The sequence below is a fragment of the Oryx dammah genome, unplaced genomic scaffold (assembly GCF_014754425.2).
Source record: "Oryx dammah isolate SB20612 unplaced genomic scaffold, SCBI_Odam_1.1 HiC_scaffold_16, whole genome shotgun sequence".
In the NCBI taxonomy this organism is placed as follows: domain Eukaryota; kingdom Metazoa; phylum Chordata; class Mammalia; order Artiodactyla; family Bovidae; genus Oryx; species Oryx dammah.
Window position 1 is genome coordinate 57,044,274 of NW_024070200.1, and position 20,371 is coordinate 57,064,644.

At 39.2% G+C, this 20,371-nt stretch overlaps 1 long non-coding RNA gene across 1 annotated transcript in view; it reads right to left on the minus strand.

Annotated features, from left to right (window-relative positions):
• Positions 1-18,169, minus strand: part of LOC120875240 — a 40,985-nt gene extending 22,816 nt beyond the window's left edge. The window contains exon 1 of the long non-coding RNA XR_005723880.1: positions 18,121-18,169. This is a non-coding gene — a long non-coding RNA (uncharacterized LOC120875240). The remainder of the gene's footprint in view (positions 1-18,120) is intronic.
• Positions 18,170-20,371: the final 2,202 nt, after the last annotated feature.

Consider the following 20,371-nt stretch of genomic DNA (forward strand, 5'->3'; position numbering starts at 1 on the left):
GTGCAATCCTTGCTTCTAAGGACCTGAAAATCTACTTAAGAGAGAAAAACTAAATTTGTCAGTATAATTTGGGAAAAGTATAAAACAAGAGAGTACAACCTCCCAGTTATTTAGCATTGGATAATCTATAGTCTATTTTCAGATAACTGTTCTCATTGAAATCTTACAACTTTGTAACATCAAATTATTATATTTGTTCCCATTTTTGTACAGAGTAAATTGAAGTTCAAAAACATTACAAGAATTTCCTAGATCTCTTAAATGACATGGAACATGACCAAGTTTTAATTCCAGTTATTTTTACTCAGAAGTTTTCCACTGTGTTCCTCTGCCATTAATGATTCAGTAAACCTTTGAAATACATGGCAAACAGAATAGACCAAGAGTGATATAAGGAAATGCTAGGTGGAGTCTGCAGATGACTTTATGAAGGAAGTAAGATGTGAGAAGGGTTTTATAAATAGATATGATTTAAGTAGAAGAAATAGAAAGGTATTTAGAAAAGAGGAATACAAGAGATGAGGAGAGAGAGAGAGCAGCCACTCATAAGAGGCCACTGGAGTGTGCAGCGCTTCTGGGATAGAAGTCTTGGCGAGTTGAACTCTGTTCAGCAAGTTGAATTCTGTCTGCTTTGTGCCTGAACTCAACATGGGTGAAAGAGAAAGCATAATCATGAACTTAAGTCACCGACAGGAAATCCCAGCACAAACCACTGGTCCACTGACTTGACTGCTCGTGGTTTTTCTTTCTTCTTCAAACTTACAACTCACTCTTCCTCACGTACACACTCAGATGAGTCTTTATTTCTAGTTCACTAGGGCCACAGAAACCATTAGGAAAGAATTTGCTGAAGACTCCCAAATCAGACTTCAGACTATTGTCTCAACTCCCTATTTGTCTCTTTAGCTGCCTATTCAGCATACTCATTTGAATATCCAGTAAGTTCTCCAAACTTCTCATAACCAAAGCCAAGACTTCGCTTATTTTCTTCCCCTCTTCCTGCTGTCAGAAAGTGGTAATGCCATCAATCTGTATGTTTAAGGAAACATATTCAAATCCTCTCCTTCCAATCTGCTAAGAATTTACTTTGTCGCAATACATAAAATATACCTAGAAGTTCATTGTTTTTCGCCTGCTACTACCACTTGGTATAAGACACGATTATCATCACCTGGTTATTGCCATTGTCTTGTAAGGGGATTATCATGTTCTACCCTTGTTTCCCGTCAGTCTACTCTAGACACAGCACCAAGGGACCCATGTCATATTTCTGCTCAAAACCTACTGATGGTGGCTTCCCATCTCCCTTCAGCACAACCCAAGTCTTTACTGTGGTCTTAAGGCTCTGAAGGACCTGGTCTTCTGTTATCTTTCCAACAATATCTTCTACTCTCATCCCTTTCTTTCTTTGCACTTCCAGCTGTCCTGGTCTTCATGTCAAATATGAAAAAACGTGATCTGCATCTCCATCAAGGCTGTGCATGCTTGTGTTCTCCATATACACTTACTTTTCCCAGATGCCTCCAGTAAACACTTTAAGATAACAGTGATGGCAGGGGCAGAGAGCAGCTGAGCTCTGCCCAGGTTAGAGATAAAGGGAGCACAGAGTTCTCATTCTCAAGGAAAAGGAGACCTTTCCAACTACACAGGGGCAGAAAGTGCACTCACGGTTCAGTAAGGGAAGGGGCACCAATCATATAGGTGATGTCAACCTACCCATAGGCCTCTTCACTAGAATCCGTCTTGGCTAAGAGATACTCGTGCACACAGGGGCAGTCCTTGAGATAAGCCAAATATGAACTTAGAACCAGGCAAAGCGAGATGATTAACAGGAGGAAACTAGGGAGAAAAATCCCATATAAGCGATTCATACTACTGCAAGTCTGTGCCTCCTCTCTGAGCCTGCCCACGTGTGTCTACTCACACATACTGTTCTCCTACTAACAAGCACTTTACTTGTTTTACCACATTGCATCTCTTTGTGGGAATTAATTTCTACCAAGCTGGTGGGCCACGGCCTTGTCACTGGCCCCTGTGGTCTAGTGGCTAGGATTCAGTACTCTCACTGCCGTGGACTGACTTCATCCTCTGGACAGGGAACCAAAATCTGCATCAAGCTGCTGCATGTCAAGGCTTTCTGAGATCAAAACCAGGCAGTGAAATATAGGGACACTGAGCCATTAAGGTTCTTGGCAAGCTAAAAATTATATGGGGGTTAATGTGGTAGAAATAGCTAGAAAATATTATGCACTAGAATAACAATTAGTTATCTGAGGGAGTGGTGTTGGTGGCAGAGTCTTCTAGGACCTACCTAGGGTCAGGAAAGGTGGGTTTCTTAAAATATTTCCCCAGTTACAGGGTGTGATCACTAGAAGTAAGACAAAGAGACCAGATGGGAAGTTGTCACAGTATTCCAAGTTTGAAAAGAAGTATGAATTAGGAATGTGACTGGCAATGTGGGATACTTGAGAGATAGCTAAAGAAAGATACATAGAATTAAAGGGCAAAGTGGAAATAGATGGATATTATTGGTAATTGGTAACTTGGTGGTTTCTAAATTAGGACTGGAAAAATAACTGAATCCCTGATCTAAAGGAGCTATTTGGCCACATTATTTATTTATTTATTGCTATTTTTCACTTATTTTGTACTTTTAGTGGACAAGAGAGACCAGAAGTAGACACAAGATGGGGGCTGAGTTCATAGACACTCGGCAACTCCCCACTTTTCCAAATTAGTGAAAATTCTTTTGGAGATTAGACAAATACTTGAACACTCTCTGGGCTGCCCCAGATCTGCTTGGATGGTTTCAATTTCTATTCCTTCTCTCCAGGGCATAATGGGACCATATATTTCCTGTAATTTTTATTTTTATTTTTTACTAAAAAGGACTTTTTAGTTGGTGTCATTATTCCATTATGCTCTCAGTAATGATGTGCTTGGTGGAGCTATTGCAAAGTGAAGTCGAGGTCACCAGGGAAGTCTTTGGCTTCGCTGGGAATTCTCACTAAACCCCCAGTAGCTGTGTATCAGAACAGGTCACTGTTACAGTTTGTCAGCCATGCTCAGTGCTAGAAGCTTGCATACCATCTGTTCTCAGATGCCTGGTTTTGCCCAAAGCTATTTGTTCCTCTTTTTTTTTCCTCCTCACCAATTTCCACAAATACCAAGCAGGCAAAGCTTAACAAATTTTCTTAATATTGGAGTGATTGAGTGTTAAATGAATTAAACTCAAGGAGGCCACCTTATTGAAGGGTTGTGCTAACATTTATGCATAAGGAGAAATAGCAAATCCTCTGCAAACAGATGGTCCCCGGACAGACTCTTCTTAAAAGGTTAGAAGGAAGTGAGAAGACATTCCCTCTTTTCTGTGTAACTCCTTTTGCCTGCCGCTAAAACTGAGGCCAGGAGGGGAATTAGCATTTACACAGCATTATAATCATCTCCCATTACTGAGCTTTATTATGTGCTGGTCTCTATACCAGGCATGTTACATGTAAGAACAGCTTACCTGTATTCAGCTGGATCAGTCAAATCATTCAAGATCATACTCACCTTTAAAAATTAGAGACGTAGCTACCTTTATCCTATACTGATGAATCCATTCCCAGGGAAAGCCAAGGGATCTGTCTAGCTAAGAAGTACCCAATGATTCTCAGATCAACTGGCCGGTTAGTTCAGTTGGTTAGAGTGTGGTGCTAATAACGCCAAGGTTGCAAGTTCAATCTCCATACTGGTCAAAGGCTTACAACTTGGGCTTCCCTGGTGGCTCAGATGGTAAAGAATTTGCCTACACTGCAGGAGACTGGAGTTTGATACCTGGGTCAGGAAGATCCCCTGGACAAGAAAATGACTGCCTGTATGATACTGGAAATGACTCCAGTATTCTTGCCTGGAGAGTTCCATGGACAGAAAGTCAGACTGTAGAAAACACTGAAAAGGGAAATAACTGAGTTAAGAAACCAGAGAAGCTGGTGTGAGGTCCAGCTTACCAACTGAGGTCTCTTTGATTCAACCAATCTCCACAAATCTCAGTTTCCTTAGTTTTGAAATTAGAAAATTAGCATAAATCTCTTTTAATGAAAAGGCATCTCTCAACTGCAAAGCTGAAGTATGTGAAGCACAATCGATATGAGAGAAATAATTTTAGGTTACATATATACATATGATAAATTACTATTGAAATTGAAAGAACATAAATACTGTGATAAATTTGAGTGGAATAAACTGTTCAATGATTCATAAAGTTATGAGTAAATAATCTTTCATTGCTTAAGATTTATTAACCAACAGAGAAACGAAAATCTACAGCCATTTAAAATCACTCAGGTCTTTCTGTTGATCTTGGCACTGTCAACCACATAATTAACTAAAGCAAATTGAGATGATCTTTGCCAAGGTCAGAGGGAACAGACACACAGAAAATCCAAAATATACCGATAAGCCATCTAGGGCTTGGGATATACTATTAGATATTTTATAACATTTTTATCATGTGTTAAGCTTAGCTTGGGGAGCTATTCCAAGTAATATATTACAAGCAGCTTCAAGTAACATTTTAGACAAATGGTAACTAAAGTCATACTGAAGGTAGAGTTTGCAATTTTAATGTTATTTTCTCTATATTCTTTCATTTAGTGAGCATGTATTTAGTCCTTCCACAGATAAAGTGTAGTTTGTCACTGGAAAGTTTACAATCACTTTCAAATTATGAAATTTATAATTTAATGGCAACAAGAAGGAAATAAGACAAAAAAGGCAACAGTCATAGAATAAAGACTGCAAAACTGAGAATTTTCTCCCTGAGAGGTATTAAGCTGTCCCCACATCTGTTGTGAGGATAAATGCATCATGTGTTAAAAGCATGATCATATTCCTCCCACAGTTTGAGCTCAAAAGACATGGAACCAGCTGAATATTATTTATACTTCAGTGTTGACATGAGACCTGTCTGAACTGGTCCTGCTTCTCTTAGTTTAAGGCTGCATTTGGAGAGCTTGTAATTAAGGAGAGAAGCGAAGCAGCTGATCCATCCTACTTGGATGGCATAGATTTAGGGTTGAGCTCCTCTCTGCTTTAGCTTGCCATGCCACTTTGAGCATGCCATTTATATTTTCAGAGCCTCATTTCCCCATCTATAAAAATGAACAGTCTCTAGTGAACCCTCCAGGAATGAAGCTTTCCTTTAGATAGCAGGAGAGCCCTTATTACTCTGTAAACTGAGTGGATATTTAATGATGATCAAGATTACTGGTGTGAAATTTTAGAGTGATGATATTGTTTATTTTTTATAAAGGTCTCTTTTGAGGCTATCTACTGACACACACAAAGGTTCAATATGTATTATCTCTACTTTTATTTCTTGAAATATATCAATTGAACAATACATCTATAAGTTGAAATAGTCTATAACAAAATGTCTTCAAATGCATGTTATTTGAAAAATGGCATGGAAGGAATGCCTTTTCTCAAAGCCAAAGCATTTTTTTTTTCCTTTCTCATGGGCTTTTGTCATGTATATTCGGGGACACCCTGGGTATGCATAGGCAACGAAAGGAAGAACTATGGAAATAATCCCCCAGCATCCTTAAACTAAAAAGGGAAACCATTGTATATTGCCAGAATCAGGGAAGGCCCTCCAGCTTCCCTACCCTGGGTCCCCCTTTTATGGCGTCTACTACAATGTGAATTTATGTTCACCAGAATATCACCTACTATATAACAAGTAGAGTATAAAGTACCATATTGGACTACCATATGGCTACTAACCTCAGAGGTTGGTAGCAACTATCAATGTAGAAATTTGAGAGCAGAATGAGCCTCAGGATAGAACCAGTTCTCACTCAAGCATGCTATATAATTGGCTGTAGTGAGAAATGAAAAAAATGTCTCAGAAACCAGATGGATTTGAAATGTTCCATTATTCATAAACACTTTTTTTTTTTTTTTTTTGCATTTGTACTTGTTCCCATTCCCAAATATTCTGCCACAGAAAATTTGCTGAAGAAAGTGTGAAAGGGACAAAAATCTTTGCTTGCTTTTCTGGAAACTGTCCCTTCAGCCACCGCACCCAAGGAGCTAGAAGAAATGGTGGGGGCTGTTTCTTTGAAGACCCCTTTCAGTCGGTTTGTGTTACCTGTGAATGTACTGGAGGAGGCGGGGTGCTGAGGAGGTGTGAGGAAGGCTTATTGTGTTCATGACTAGGGTTAACAATGGGTTTTCTGAGCTGGGAGGTGTGTAAGCTCATCCCTTCCAAACTTCAAGCTACTATTTGCCCCCTTTTGAGCATTCAAATGACAGTGGCTGACATCCTTCTGACAGGAAGTGGCTCTCCAGGGGAGAAAATGGCTCCGGTCTACTTCCCACCCTCCATATTTCCCCACCTCCCGCTCCTTCCCTCCAGCTAGAGAAAGAAGAAGACAGGGGTGCCTTAAATCGGAGGTGGGGATTTCTTTTCTCCCAAATAAATAACATGCCTAACATGCCAAACAGCAAAGGAGAAGCTCATCAGTGACATGTATAAACAACGGAGGGTTATAAAACCCTCTCAGACGAGCAGCTTTGCAGTTGGGTAATTTACATACCAGATGAAATGCGAGCGGGAGAGCACTTTTCAAAGGATATTTGTTCCTGAAGAAGAAAGTCCAGGCCCTCTGGTCTGTCACGTGGGACTGGAGAATTCAGGCTTACACAACCACCATGGGACACCAAAGCCAGAGCAATTCATCAGACATTTTCAGTCTCCTTAGAAATAATGCTTCTGCTCTCAGAAGGTTGAGAAAATGCCTATTTAAGGCATTAGTGTAATGACTGTTTAGGGGGCCGTTTGTTTTGTGTGATTTATATTGAGAATTAAATAACTGATGGATCTGAGGTTGGTCATATGCAATTAGTACAAAAGATTAATCCTATCCATGCTTTCACACCTAAATCTTACTCATCTTAACTTTAGTTCATGACATCAAAATTGCCAGGATGAAATCCACAGATGAGAACTTCCATTTAAATGTGTTGAAATGTAGCTATTGTCATGACAAATACATCTTGTGTTTTACTGGGTAGCTCATGATCTTATTATAGCTACCTAGAACTTTTATATGCCTGACTTCCAGTTACGGAGAAGAACACACATTTAGGTGATTAAGATAGAATATAATCTATGGATGATTTAGCTCTAACTTGAGAATATGTATGTGTGTGTATATATATATATATATATTAACAAACAAAAAAATGGACCTTATCATATTAGGTCAAGAGTAAAGATATTTTGAAGTTCTCTGCACACATACCATTTGACAATAGCAACCTTTCCAACCCAGCCTTCTAGGCTAGGGGTAATGCCCAACTCCACAGTCTTTTTTTGAAGCATTGCCCAGGAATTACTGCTACTTGCATATTCTCAGATATTGCTTTCCATGATATATATTTTCTCTACCAACCCAATATTATCTTTAAAATCTCCTAATCTTTTTTGACCTGGGAGAAAGTCTAAAGACCATCTCCTTCAGCCCTCTCATTCTAAAACTGAAGGGACACAAAATGGCTTTCCCAGAGTCAAAAGCTATCTACAAAAAGCAGGAAGCAAAGTGAGCATATACTTCTCAGATGACTAGAATACCATCTTATTATATATGCTTTGTATCATTATCCAGTTTCTTTGCTTACCTCCCAAAAGGTTTATAAATCCTATGTTGGCCTGGAAACTGTTCTATCCATTTACTTCTTCTTCCATTGTGTAATGATGGGTACACATTATAAAAGCAACAACTATATTGAGTATGTTAGAAAGTGATAAAAATTCAAGTTTTTGTTGTTGAGGTGAAATTCACGTAACACAAAATTAATAATTCTAAAGTTAACAATTTAGTGGAATTTAATATATTCATGATGTTATGCCACCACCACCTCTATCTAGCTTCAAAATATTTTTAACACTCCAAAAGAATATCTGCTAGCAGTTTCTCCTCATTCTTCCCCATCCAGACCCTGGCACCTACCAATATGCCTTCTGTCTCTACAGATTCACCTGTTCCAAATATTACATATAAATTGAATCATATACTATATAAACTTTAGTGCCTGGCTTCTTTCACATAGCAAAATTGGAGTTTCATCTACATTGTAGCATGCATCAGTACCTCATTTATTTCTGCTGCTAAATAATACTCCATTGTATAGATATGCCCCAATTGGTTGGTCTGTTCATTGACTGGTGGGAATTTAAGTTGTTTTCATGTTTAGCTCTTGTGTATAGTGCCGCTAGAAACATGTGTGCACATGAATTTGCTTGAATATCTATCTTCAATTCTTTTGAGTGCATACAAAGGAATAGAATTGCTGATTCATGTGATAATTCTATATTTCACTTTTTGAGAAACTGCCAAATTCTTTTCCATAGTAGCTGAACCATTTTGAAGGAATACAATCTTGGATAGAAAATTACAGAATATACTGTGATTTTAGTGTACAAAAAATACTGACAATTTGGTAAAAACTGCTGTGCATTTTGCCTTTTATATAGGCTTCTCAGGTGGCTCAGTGGTAAAGAATCTGCCTGCCAGTGCAGGAGATCCAGGAGATGCGGGTTTGATTCCTGGGTCAGGAAGAATCCCTTGAGAAGGGAATGGCAACCCACTTCAGTATTCTTGCCTGGGAAATCCCATGAACAGAGGAGCCTGGTGGGCTACAGTTCATGGAGTCACAAAGAGTAGGCCAAGACTTACTCACTGAGCACACACACAAATGCATTCTCCATTTATCAATGGAACTGTGACACAGCTGGATTTTAGGAGATACATAAGATGAATTTTCCCAGGATGCGTTCAATTCGGGGACAAGTTCATATCAGTGCTTTCACTTCTGCACTGCTCCTTTGAATAACCTATATTGCCATATCAGCCTCCCTGATTAGGGAGTATTTTATTATTTAGACTCTAAATGTGATCTTTGTGATGTGGGAATCAATTGATCAATTGATCAATTAATTGATCAATTGATCAATTAATTGATCAATTAAGATCAATCTATCTTAATGTTCTCAGTCATCCTTTGGAGTTTAAATACCTACTTTAAACAATATGTCTAGTTTCATGAAAGCTCCTCAGAGTGATTCCAAAAGTGTAAGATGTAGATGTTATCATCAAGGAAGTTAAAGATTATATGGAGAAATGAAACTGATAGGCTTGAAAAATCTACTAGACATATAAAGAGTAAATGCTGGAAAATTACAGAAAGAAAAAAATCTGGCTGAATGATTAGAGAAAATTCATAAAAAAAAGATGAAATTTGTATTTGGTTCTGGAGAAGGAATAGTAGTTAAAAGACAGAGAGGAGAGTGGCTGGCATTTTTAGTGTATTGTATGAGGAGTATGCAAAGGTGAAAAGCAGGTTTATGTGAGAGGTTAAACAGAACCTAGAATTTATGCATCAGAATAGTGGGAGGTATGAGTTTGTAATAGTCTGGAACCACTGGTCAGAGATGCTGAATGTCAACCTGTTTTTCATTCTAAGGATATGTGATTTTTGAAAGGGCAAAGATGATGGAAAGTAATTTTAGATCAATTACTCCTCCAGGAATGATTGAAGAGGGAAGAGAGTTATGAAGTTTTTGTTATTCTCCAGTCATAAGATGATAAGAAAGAATCTGAATTAAATTAAAGACAGAAGAAACTAAAGGTATGTGAGAGTCTCAATTATAAAATCAAGGGGACTTGGTGACTGATACAGCTTGTATTTTATAGGAAGAAAGGCAAGTTATTGATGGTGTCTGTGAGGTTTTAAGGCTGAAGACTGAATCTCAGTGTCTTTCTGTATAGAGCTGGTTCATCTGGAAGAAGGGAGGAGAGGAAAATGCTGAGTAAGTGAAGTCAGGAGACACTTCAGAAAAAAATTGTGCTAGACTCTCACTGTACAAAAGAGACTATCTTGATGAACTTCTCACTTTTCTACAAAAACAAGTTTAGGAAGTTGTTTGAATAATGTGATATATGAAGACATTTGAAGGCAAGTGAGAACTTTGAGGATTTGCATTGAGTTTACTGATTTGGGGACATCTCCTTTATCTAACCCAGGTAAGACTTTTTGAGATTTTTATTTCAATAACATGTATCCCTCAGATAAATAAAATCAATAGGTCTTACACTGTATGCCCCCCTACCTTCAAAATCAATGCTGGACAAAGTGATATTATCCCTACTGCCTCTGGCATGCTCAGCCTGAATGTGCAACTTTTCCATTGTGTAACATCTGAAGGGGCAGAGCTGGTGAGCCACAACCTCCATTCCTAACTGGCAGCTCAAGATAATGAGTCAAAAAACTGGAAATAGAACTGCCTTATGACCCAGCAATCCCACTGCTGGGCATACACAATGAGGAAATCAGAATTGAAAGAGACATGTGTACCCCAATGTTCATTGCAGCACTGTTTATAATAGCCAGGACATGGAAGCAACCTAGAGGTCCATCAGCAGATGAATGGATAAGAAAGCTGTGGTACATATACACAATGGAGTATTACTCAGCCATTAAAAAGAATACATTTGAATCAGTTCTAATGAGGTGGATGAAACTGGAGCCGATTATACAGAGTGAAGTAAGCCAGAAGGAAAAACACCAATACAGTATACTAACGCATACGTATGGAATTTAGAAAGATGGTAACGATAACCCTGTATGAGAGACAGCAAAAGAGACAGAGATGTATAGAACAGTCTTTTGGACTCTGTGGGAGAGGGAGAGGGTGGGATGATTTGAGAGAATGGCACTGAAACATGTATAATATTGTATAAGAAACAAATCATCAGTCCAGGTTTGATGCAGGAAACAGGATGTTTGGGGTTGGTGTACTGGGATGACCCAGAGGGATGGTACAGGGAGGGGAGTAGGAGGGGGGTTCAGGATGGGGAACACGTGTACACCCGTGGCAGATTCATGTTGATGTATGGCAAAACCAATACAATATTGTAAAGTAATTAGCCTCCAATTAAAATAAATAAATTTAGCCTCCAATTAAAATTTTAAAAAAAGATGATTCAAGCTCATCTGGAGCCAACTGGGTACCAATTCTAACCTGGATGGGAGCTCATCTGACTCTTTTTATTACTTTCTCATGGGTACTATTTGAGATTCCATGGGGGGAAGTCAGTAAGCATTTTATTCTGCCTTATTTATGATAGAGAAGGACAAGCTTTATTCTTCCTAATCTGACTAAGGAGTTGAATGATAAAAAAAACTAATGATCATGATCTCTAAACAAAGAGATTTATTTGAATTAATTAAAAAAAACAATTGGTACAATGGCACCCCACTCCAGTACTCTTGCCTGGAAAATCCCATGGGTGGAGGAGCCTGGAAGGCTGCAGTCCATGGGGTCACTGAGGGTCGGACACAACTGAGCGACTTCACTTTCACTTTTCACTTTCCTGCATTGGAGAGGGAAATGGCAACCCACTCCAGTGTTCTTGCCTGGAGAATCCCAGGGACGGGAGAGCCTGGTGGGCTGCCGTCTATGGGGTCACACAGAGTTGGACACGACTGAAGTGACTTAGCAGCATTAATGTATTTACTTGAATTAAATAAATAGAAAATTTTAGATATTACTCTGCTATAGTATCTTTCAGACAACATTGTAAATATTGTTGAAAGATCATAACCGATTTATTAGCTCTAGCTGTTCACCAAAAGAGGTAAAATTTTACATGGTAGTGCCAAGTATTCTTGATCTTAAACAAGGAATTGTGCAAGAATCTTCCATAATATAATTAAAAAGAGAAGAGTGGACTTCCCTGGTGGTAGTCCAGTGGTTAAGACTTCACCTTTCAACACAGGAGATGCAAGTTCAATTTCTGATCAGGGAACTAAGATCACACATGCTTCGTGGTCAAAAACAAACAAACAATAAAACAGAGGCAATATTGTAACAAGTTCAGTAAAGACTTTTAAAAAAGAAGAAGATAACAGTAATATTATTAACATTTATAGACAGTTTCTTTGTATAAAGATCTATGATGGAGATTATTTTATTTAATCCTTACAATACTATATATAGTTTTAATATATATATGAAAATTATCCCCATTTTACATAAATGTTTTCATATATATGATAATAGTTTTCATATATATATGAAAATTATCCCCATTTTACAGAAGGAAAATTCTATATTAGTGAAGCTCAAGTTTCTATGTCAAAGAACACAAAAATAAAATGTTTTGGACTGTAGCACATCCACTTAGCCACACAACTAATGGGAGTTATTTAAATGAGATAAAGAAATTGGAAGGGAAAACATTGACAAATACAGAATTAACTGGAAGGGGAGGATTTTAAGAAGATGGTTGTATTAAATATGTTCCACACTAAGGAAGTACACCAGGGAAAATGGAGATTAACAAAAGCCATGCGTCTGGGGAAGGAAGTCACAAGGTGGAACTTGAAAGAGTTCATGTTTTGATTAGTCATGACAGTGGAAATCAGAGACAAGAAATCAAGATATGATTGGGTGTGAAGATGTGGTGGATTTGAAAAGAAGTCCTGGGAGCCTTTAGTGAAAAAGAAAATACGGTAGCTACTACTAAAGAACCAAGGGACTTTCTCAATGCAGGGATTTGTGCATAAATGAAAACAGACACAGGGCTCCTCAGCAGAAAGGGGGAACCAAAAAAAATGGGGAGATACAGGAGATTTGAAGGAAGGAGTAGACATAGGAGCAAGTGAAATCAAGAACATGGGTCAAGACTAAACAACTTTTCTTGCAGGGAAACAAACACCTTTTCCTTGTGGGAGAAAAGGAGAGTAAAAATGGAATGGAGAGCCAAGAAAGTGACAACTCACTAGCATTCTCTCACAAATCCCAACAATTTATTTACTTATTTAGTTAATCAGCTACATAGTTTTTTGTTGTTGTTGTTTGCGTGTTTTCTGTTTGATTTGCTTCAGAGGCACAAGAATGTTGCTGTCCTATCTCTGAGCTTGAAAACTTTGGACTACCTCTGACCCCACTCACTTTCTCACGCTCACATCCTAGATATCAACAACTGATTTCCAATTTGACAACCCCTTTTCATTCCCACCAGCACTTGTAGCCCCACTGCTATAAGACTTACAGTCTTCTGAAAATATTACTACTAGAGGCTTTTTTTGATGGAGCAGCGGTAAAGAATTTGCCTGCTGATGCAGGAGATGCAACAAGTGTTGGTTGGATCCCTGAGTCTGGAAAAACCCGTGGAGAAGGAAATGGCAACTCACTCCAGTATTCTTGCCTGGAAAATTCCATGGACAGAGGAGTCTGGTGGGCTGCAGCCCACAGGGTCTCAAAGAGTCAGACGCGACTTAGCAACGGAGCACCAGCACACATACAATAATGCTCTTAACTGAACCCCTGCTATAATTCAGAACAGCACTGAAAAAAATGGGCTGTATTACCTTTTCTTATGAAAAGATGCTGAAGCTTTCAGAGGGAAAGTAACTTACTTGCATTTATATAATTATAGGTAAAGAACCAGAAACTGAACTCAGGTTTTTCTAATTGAAAAAACATCCTCTGCCAGGCCACATTCTTGAGGGCACATGCCTCTTATCATAAAGGGTGGAGAAGATATTTACAAGAGTTGTGGTGGAAACTGAGCTAGAGAATAAGCAGATATTGATGACTGACAGCTCCATTGGATTTGGGCAGTGTGACTCTGTAGTGGTCACTTCTACCCAACACAGTGACTTCCTCCAGAAAGGTACAGCAGCTTGGGGTTGTTGTTGTTTAGTCACTCAGTTGTGTTCAACTCTTTGTGATTCCATGAACTATAGCCCACCAGGCTCCTCTGTGCATGGGATTTCCCAGGCAAGAATATCGGAGTGGGTTGCCGTTTCCTTCTTGAGGGAATCTTCCTGACCCAGAGACCAAACCTGCATCTCCTGTTTTGCCAGGCAGATTCTTAACTGCGGAGCCACCAGGAAACCCCTTTACTTAGAAGTGGGAACATAAAAAAGACAGTAAGGATTATCACAGGCGAGAATCCTCATGGTGATGAGCACCAGCAAGCTGAGACAAAAACCAAATGGCAGTCTTGGGATTCAAGGAAAACATGACTGGACGTGGAGGTAAGTGACTGACTGTCACCTGAGAGCCTCAGCTGAGTCCATTTGTGGCAGAGGCCTCCCTTCTTTATCTTCAGCGTGGAGCCTGTGGTTTGGTCTCTTGGTTCTCAGGTTCTGGACTCCTGGAACTCCTGATCTTAGTCCATTTATTCCTCCTCATCTCAAGGCTTTTATTTTTCCTTTAATTTTGTACTGGGATATAATACGTGTGTGTGTAAAAACTCCACAACTATAATAAATTTACTCTTTCCATATTTTTCATTTGCTTATCCAGTTCTTGTATAGAATCACATGTAAGTTTTAAATAGTTCCAGTAAGGAAAGATGTGCCATGTTTTACTGGACATGTTTCAGTCTTTCATAATTTTCTATTTTAACAGAGGCTAAGGCAGAAAGTGAAGAGGAACTAAAAAGTCTCTTGATGAAAGTGAAAGAGGAGAGTGAAAAAGTTGGCCTAAAGCTCAACATTCAGAAAACGAAGATCATGGAATCTGGTCCCATCACTTCATGGGAAATAGATGGGGAAACAGTGGAAACAGTGTCAGACTTTATTTTTTGGGGCTCCCAAATCACTGCAGATGGTGATTGCAGCCATGAAATTAAAAGACACTTACTCCTTGGAAGAAAAGTTATGACCAACCTAGAAGCATATTCAAAAGCAGAGACATTAGTTTGCTGACTAAGGTCCATCTAGTCAAGGCTATGGTTTTTCCTGTGGTCATGTATGGATGTGAGAGTTGGACTGTGAAGAAGGCTGAGCGCCGAAGAATTGATGCTTTTGAACTGTGGTGTTGGAGAAGACTCTTGAGAGTCCCTTGGACTGCAAGGAGATCCAATCAGTCCATTCTGAAGGAGATCAGCCCTGGGATTTCTTTGGAAGGAATGATGCTAAAGCTGAAACTCCAGTACTTTGGCCACCTCATGCGAAGAGTTGACTCATTGGAAAAGACTGATGCTGGGAAGGATTGGGGGCAGGAGGAGAAGGGGATGACAGAGGATGAGATGGCTGGATGGCCTCACGGACTCGATGGACGTGAGTCTGAGTGAACTCCGGGAGTTGGTGATGGACAGGGAGGCCTGGCGTGCTGCAATTCATGGGGTTGCAAAGAGTCAGACACGACTGAGCGACTGAACTGAACTGAACTGAAAGGCTCCATTGGGCTTCCCTTGTGGCTCAGCTGGTTAAATAATCCACCTGCAACGTGGGAGATCTGGGTTCGATTCCTAGGTTGAGAAGATCCCCTGGAGAAGGGAAAAGCTACCCACTCCAGTATTCTGGCCTAGAGAATTCCATGGACTGTATAGTTCATGGAGTCACAACATGACTGAGTGACTTTCAAAAAAAAAAAAAAAAACTCCATTAGGGCTTCCCAGGTGGCTCAACACTAAAAATCCACCTGCAATGCAGGAGACACAGGAAACATGGGTTCAATCCCTGGGTCTGGAAGATCCTCTGCAGGAGGAAATGTCAACCCACTCCAGTATTCTTGCCTGGAGAATCCCATGGACAGAGGAACGTGATGGGCTATAGTCCATGGGGTCTCAAAGAGTCTGACATGACTGAAGTGACTTAGCATTAGAGTATAGTATTACTGACTCAATAAACATGAGTTTGAGCAAACTCTGGGAGATAGTGAAGGACAGGGAAGCCTGGTGTGCTGCAGTCCATGGGGTCACAGAGTTGGACACGACTTAGCGATTGAATAGCAGCAACATGAAGTATAGCACTTGTGGTTAAAATCTTCTGTCTATTTCTTAATAAGACAAACAGGGTACTTTTAATTCCTTTGAAAATCTCTCATGCATTCAAGAAATACTTGTTTTTATTTTCTGGCCACTAGAAGACCATACCATCATACTTTTGTTATTATTCTACTGGGAGAGTGATCAATGACAAGAGCAATGATGAAGGTAAGCCCAAATTAGCAGCTAGGGCACCAAGAAGAATCACTTTCTTCAGATAGGTCATAAGGAAAATGATTTTTTTCTCTTTTATTGCCAAAACTGCATCACAAAAGATATTCACGTAACCTTTTTATTTGGGGGCCTAATTAAAGGTGTTAGAAATCCTTACGTAGGCTTTTCTCCTCACCCACTGGAGTGTAGAATGATACATCCGCACTCTGTTGGTATTTTAGTACTTGCTTGTAAAAGGGAATAACTGGAAGAACATATCCTAGAGATGTGGGAAGTCATAAACCATGTTGTTTTGTCTGGCTATGGAATGGTGAGAAATGGTTTTCACTGGCATCTGAAGGCATTGGAGAGTTGAAATAATCATATAATTGTTTGTCCCAGTGACTTCTTTCCATCTAGCCTCAGTTCTTACAAACTTTTTTTCAAGAAGAGGGGCATATTTTGCTTGTAATTTCAAGAAAATGACTAATATAAAATGTCCTCCCTTCTGGAAAATGTAACATGTGAATTCATTGTATGTGTTACGCTATTGGTTTACTTTTGTAGTCTTAACAATATGATGAGGAAATCCATTTGTTTTCATGTATCAGATATTTAGGTTGTTTTTCAACATATCAAAAGAGGTGCTGAATTGATAAAATATCACTTTGCAAATGATATCATTTACCCCTAAATATTTGTAAATAGATGAAGACTTAACTGAATTTAGTTCTGACTTTAAAAATATGCTCTTGTTTCCTAAAATCTTATAATTGGTTTGTGTGATTTTATTTATTTTTTTCTATTATGTGCCATCTCTAGTCTTCGGCAACTTGAAACGACTTGATTACCACTCACGTTTAGAACATCTTTTGATGCTCTACTGACCATTGCCACCAAAGAATGGACACATGTGCTTTATGGATCAGCGTTTCCTCCTGACTAATGAACAAAAACCTCCCTAAGAGGTTGATAAGCAAACAGACATCAACAGGAGAATGGCAGCTAATTCCCCAAAGAGGCTGACGGAAGTCATACTTCCCAAGTCAGGAAAAGAAAGGCAGGACGTGGGTGATACAGAGAAAGGTGCAGCGTTCCAGGACAGACAGGAAACACTGACATATGGCAACCAAATCAAAGGGGGCCATCCAGTCCCTGTTCAATTGTTTGAGACACAAAGACCATGATCCTTAAACCATCTAATACTTTGACCATTACTTTGAGAAAACTCAAAAGTGATGGTTGATGGCAGTGTTAGTGAAAGAGTGAGCACTGCATAAAGAATGAGAATTCACTGTGGAATGAGTATAAATGAGACACTTGGCTTTGATTTTTTTCAAGATTTTGTTTTGTTTATCTTTTTTTTTTATGTGAACCATTTTAAAAGTCTTTACTAAAATTGTTATAATATTGCTTCTGTTTTTATGTTTTTGGGTTTTTTAGCAACTAGACATGTGGGATCTTAGCTCTCCAACCAGGGATCAAACCCACACTCTCTGAATTGGAAGGAGAAGTGTTAACCACTTGGACCACCAGGGAAGTCCCACTTGGCTTTGACTTTTGTTGAGAGTTGTATAAAGTTACCTTGTCCAAGAGTTATGCCTTCCTTTTTTTTTTTTTGGAGATGTTAAATTTTCATGATGATTTTGAATCTTCACAGATCATGTACTAATTTAGAGTCTAACCATGATGAGTTCCAATTAAGAACTAGAGAAAGTACACTTTGAAGAATGAAAAAGTAGGTATAAAAATTTTGGTGAACTTTATATCATGATACAGACAAGGATATTGATATTAATAGTAATGATTCTATCAAAAGGGTTCAGAGTCAGGGTCACAAAATTCTGGGGTTAGTATTTTTTTTATACTGTTCCAAAGGATATTATTTGATGGAGAAAGTCGATGAAAACGTTTACAGGGAGAGAGGCAAGGAAGAGTGTATGGAACCCAGAGGAGCCAGTTGGTTTAAGAGCACATCAGTTTCAGCCTACTTTCCTGTTTTCAGTCTCTCTGAGTAACTGCCTCTGTCTTCCCCCTTCTGAAGTCACGCAGTTAAATTTCTGTTCTTTGGAGTCAAAAGAAGTTGCTACACTTCTACTCCTAACCCAAACACATGGTCCATTATGCTTACCTTATGTTAAAGACATACTTGGGATCTTGGAAATTCCATGTAAGTATTCTCTCAATCCTGAAAGAAGAAAGAAGGTAGCAGAAAAGGAAAAACTAGGATGCATGTAATATACATCATGATTTTGAAAGTGTGGGGAAATGGAAAACACACTTGATGCTCTGCATTCTTATTAAAAAACAATAACTAAAATCTAGAGGCTTGGAGTGCTGTCGGAAGAGAGTTTTTCCCTTCCCTTGCATTTTTATTCCTCTTGGAGATTTAGTTTCATTTGCAGCAATTTCTTCAGTGAGTAAAATAACATTTTACTCAAGAGTTAAAAGGGGTCAGTTTGGGTCTTGTCAGGGTGCTTTGGATCTTTCTTGCTGACCTGGAATCAGTGCACGTGTGTCTAAGTGCTACTTCAACCACCCAGCACACCATGAAATATGTTTTCCGCTACAGTGATATTGCTGGCAGTGCATAAAACAAATGGACTGGGTCAGAAATAGCTTGACTCCACCTTTAAATGGGATCTTCTAGATATTTATACATTGGCGAGAACTTCCAAAACTTTCTTCTATTGAGATTTTATTACAGTTTTAATTTCTATCTACCAGAAACTATTCATTACCTCACTTCATCCTTGTAATAACCTTAAAAATGAGTTCTGTATTGTAAGCACCAGTGCCCAGATGAGGAAACTGAGGTTCAGAAGCTTTACTACTTTGCCTTAGGTCTCAAGCTAGTAACTCGGAATATAAATGAGGAGCCTGAAAACCTCAAGTCTTTGCTTTTTCCACTTTGACTCATCTCATTTGAAACTGCACCATTTAGGATTTGGGTTTCAGTTCAGTTCACTCAGTCATGTCCGACTCTTTGCAACCCCATGGACTGCACCACGCCAGGCCTCCCTGTCCATCACCAACTCCCAGAGTTTACTCAAACTCATGTCCATTGAGTTGGTGATGCCATCCAATCATCTCATCCTCTGTTGGCCCCTTCTCCTCCCACCTTCAATCTTTCAAGGACCAAGGTCTTTTCAAATGAGTCAGTTCTTTGCATCAGGTGGCCAAAGTTTTGGCGTTTCAGTTTCAACATCAGTCCTTCCAATGAATATTTGGGACTGATTTCCTTTAGGATGGACTGGCTGGATCTCCTTGCAGTCCAAAGGACTCTCAAGAACCTTCTCCTACACCACAGTTCAAAAGCATCAATTCTTCAGCACTCAGCTTGCTTTATAGTCCAACTCTCCCATCCATACGTGACTACTGGAAAAAACCATAGCTTTGACTAGATGGACATTTGTTGGCAAAGTAATGTCTCTTTTTTTTAATAAGCTGTCTCAGTTGGTCATAACTTTTCTTCCAAGGAGCAAGCGTCTTTTAATTTCATGGCTGCAGTCACCATCTAGAGTGATTTTGGAGCCCCCAAAAATAAAGTCTGTCACTGTTTCCCCATCTATGTGCCATTAAGTGATGGGACCAGGTGCCATGATCTTAGATTTCTGAATGTTGACTTTTAAGCCAACATTTTCACTCTCCTTTTTCACTTTCATCAAGAGGCTCTTTAGTTCTTCTTTGTTTTCTGCCTTAAGGGTGATGTCATGTGCATATCTGAGGTTACTGATATTTCTCCTGACAATCTTGCAGCACTTCTCATAACTCTGCACATAAGTTAAATAAGCAGGGTGACAATATACAGCCTTGACGTACTCCTTTCCTGATTTGGAACCAGTCTGTTGCTCCATGTCCAGTTCTAACTGTTGCTTCTTGACCTGCATACAGATTTCTCAAGAGGCAGGTCAGAGGATCTGACATTCCTATCTCTTTAGTAATTTTCCACAGTTTGCTGTGATCCACAGTCAGAGGCTTTGGAGTAGTCAATAAAGCAAAAGTATATGTTTTTCTGGAACTCTCTTGCTTTTCTTGATGATCCAACAGATGTTGGCAATTTGATCTCTGGTTCCTCTGTCTTTTCTAAATCCAGCTTGAACATCTGTAAGTTCATGGTTCATGTGCTGTTGAAGTCTGACTTGGAGAATTTTGAGAATTACTTTACTAGAGTGTGAAATGAATGCAATTGTGCAGTAGTTTGAACATTCCTTGGCATTGCCTTTCTTTGGGATTGGAATGAAATCTGACCTTTACCGGTCCTGTGGCCACTGCAGAGTTTTCCAAATTTGTTGGCATATTGAGCATCATCTTTTAGGATTTGAAATAGCTCAACTGGAATTCCATCACCTCCACCAGCTTTGTTCATAGTGATGCTTCCT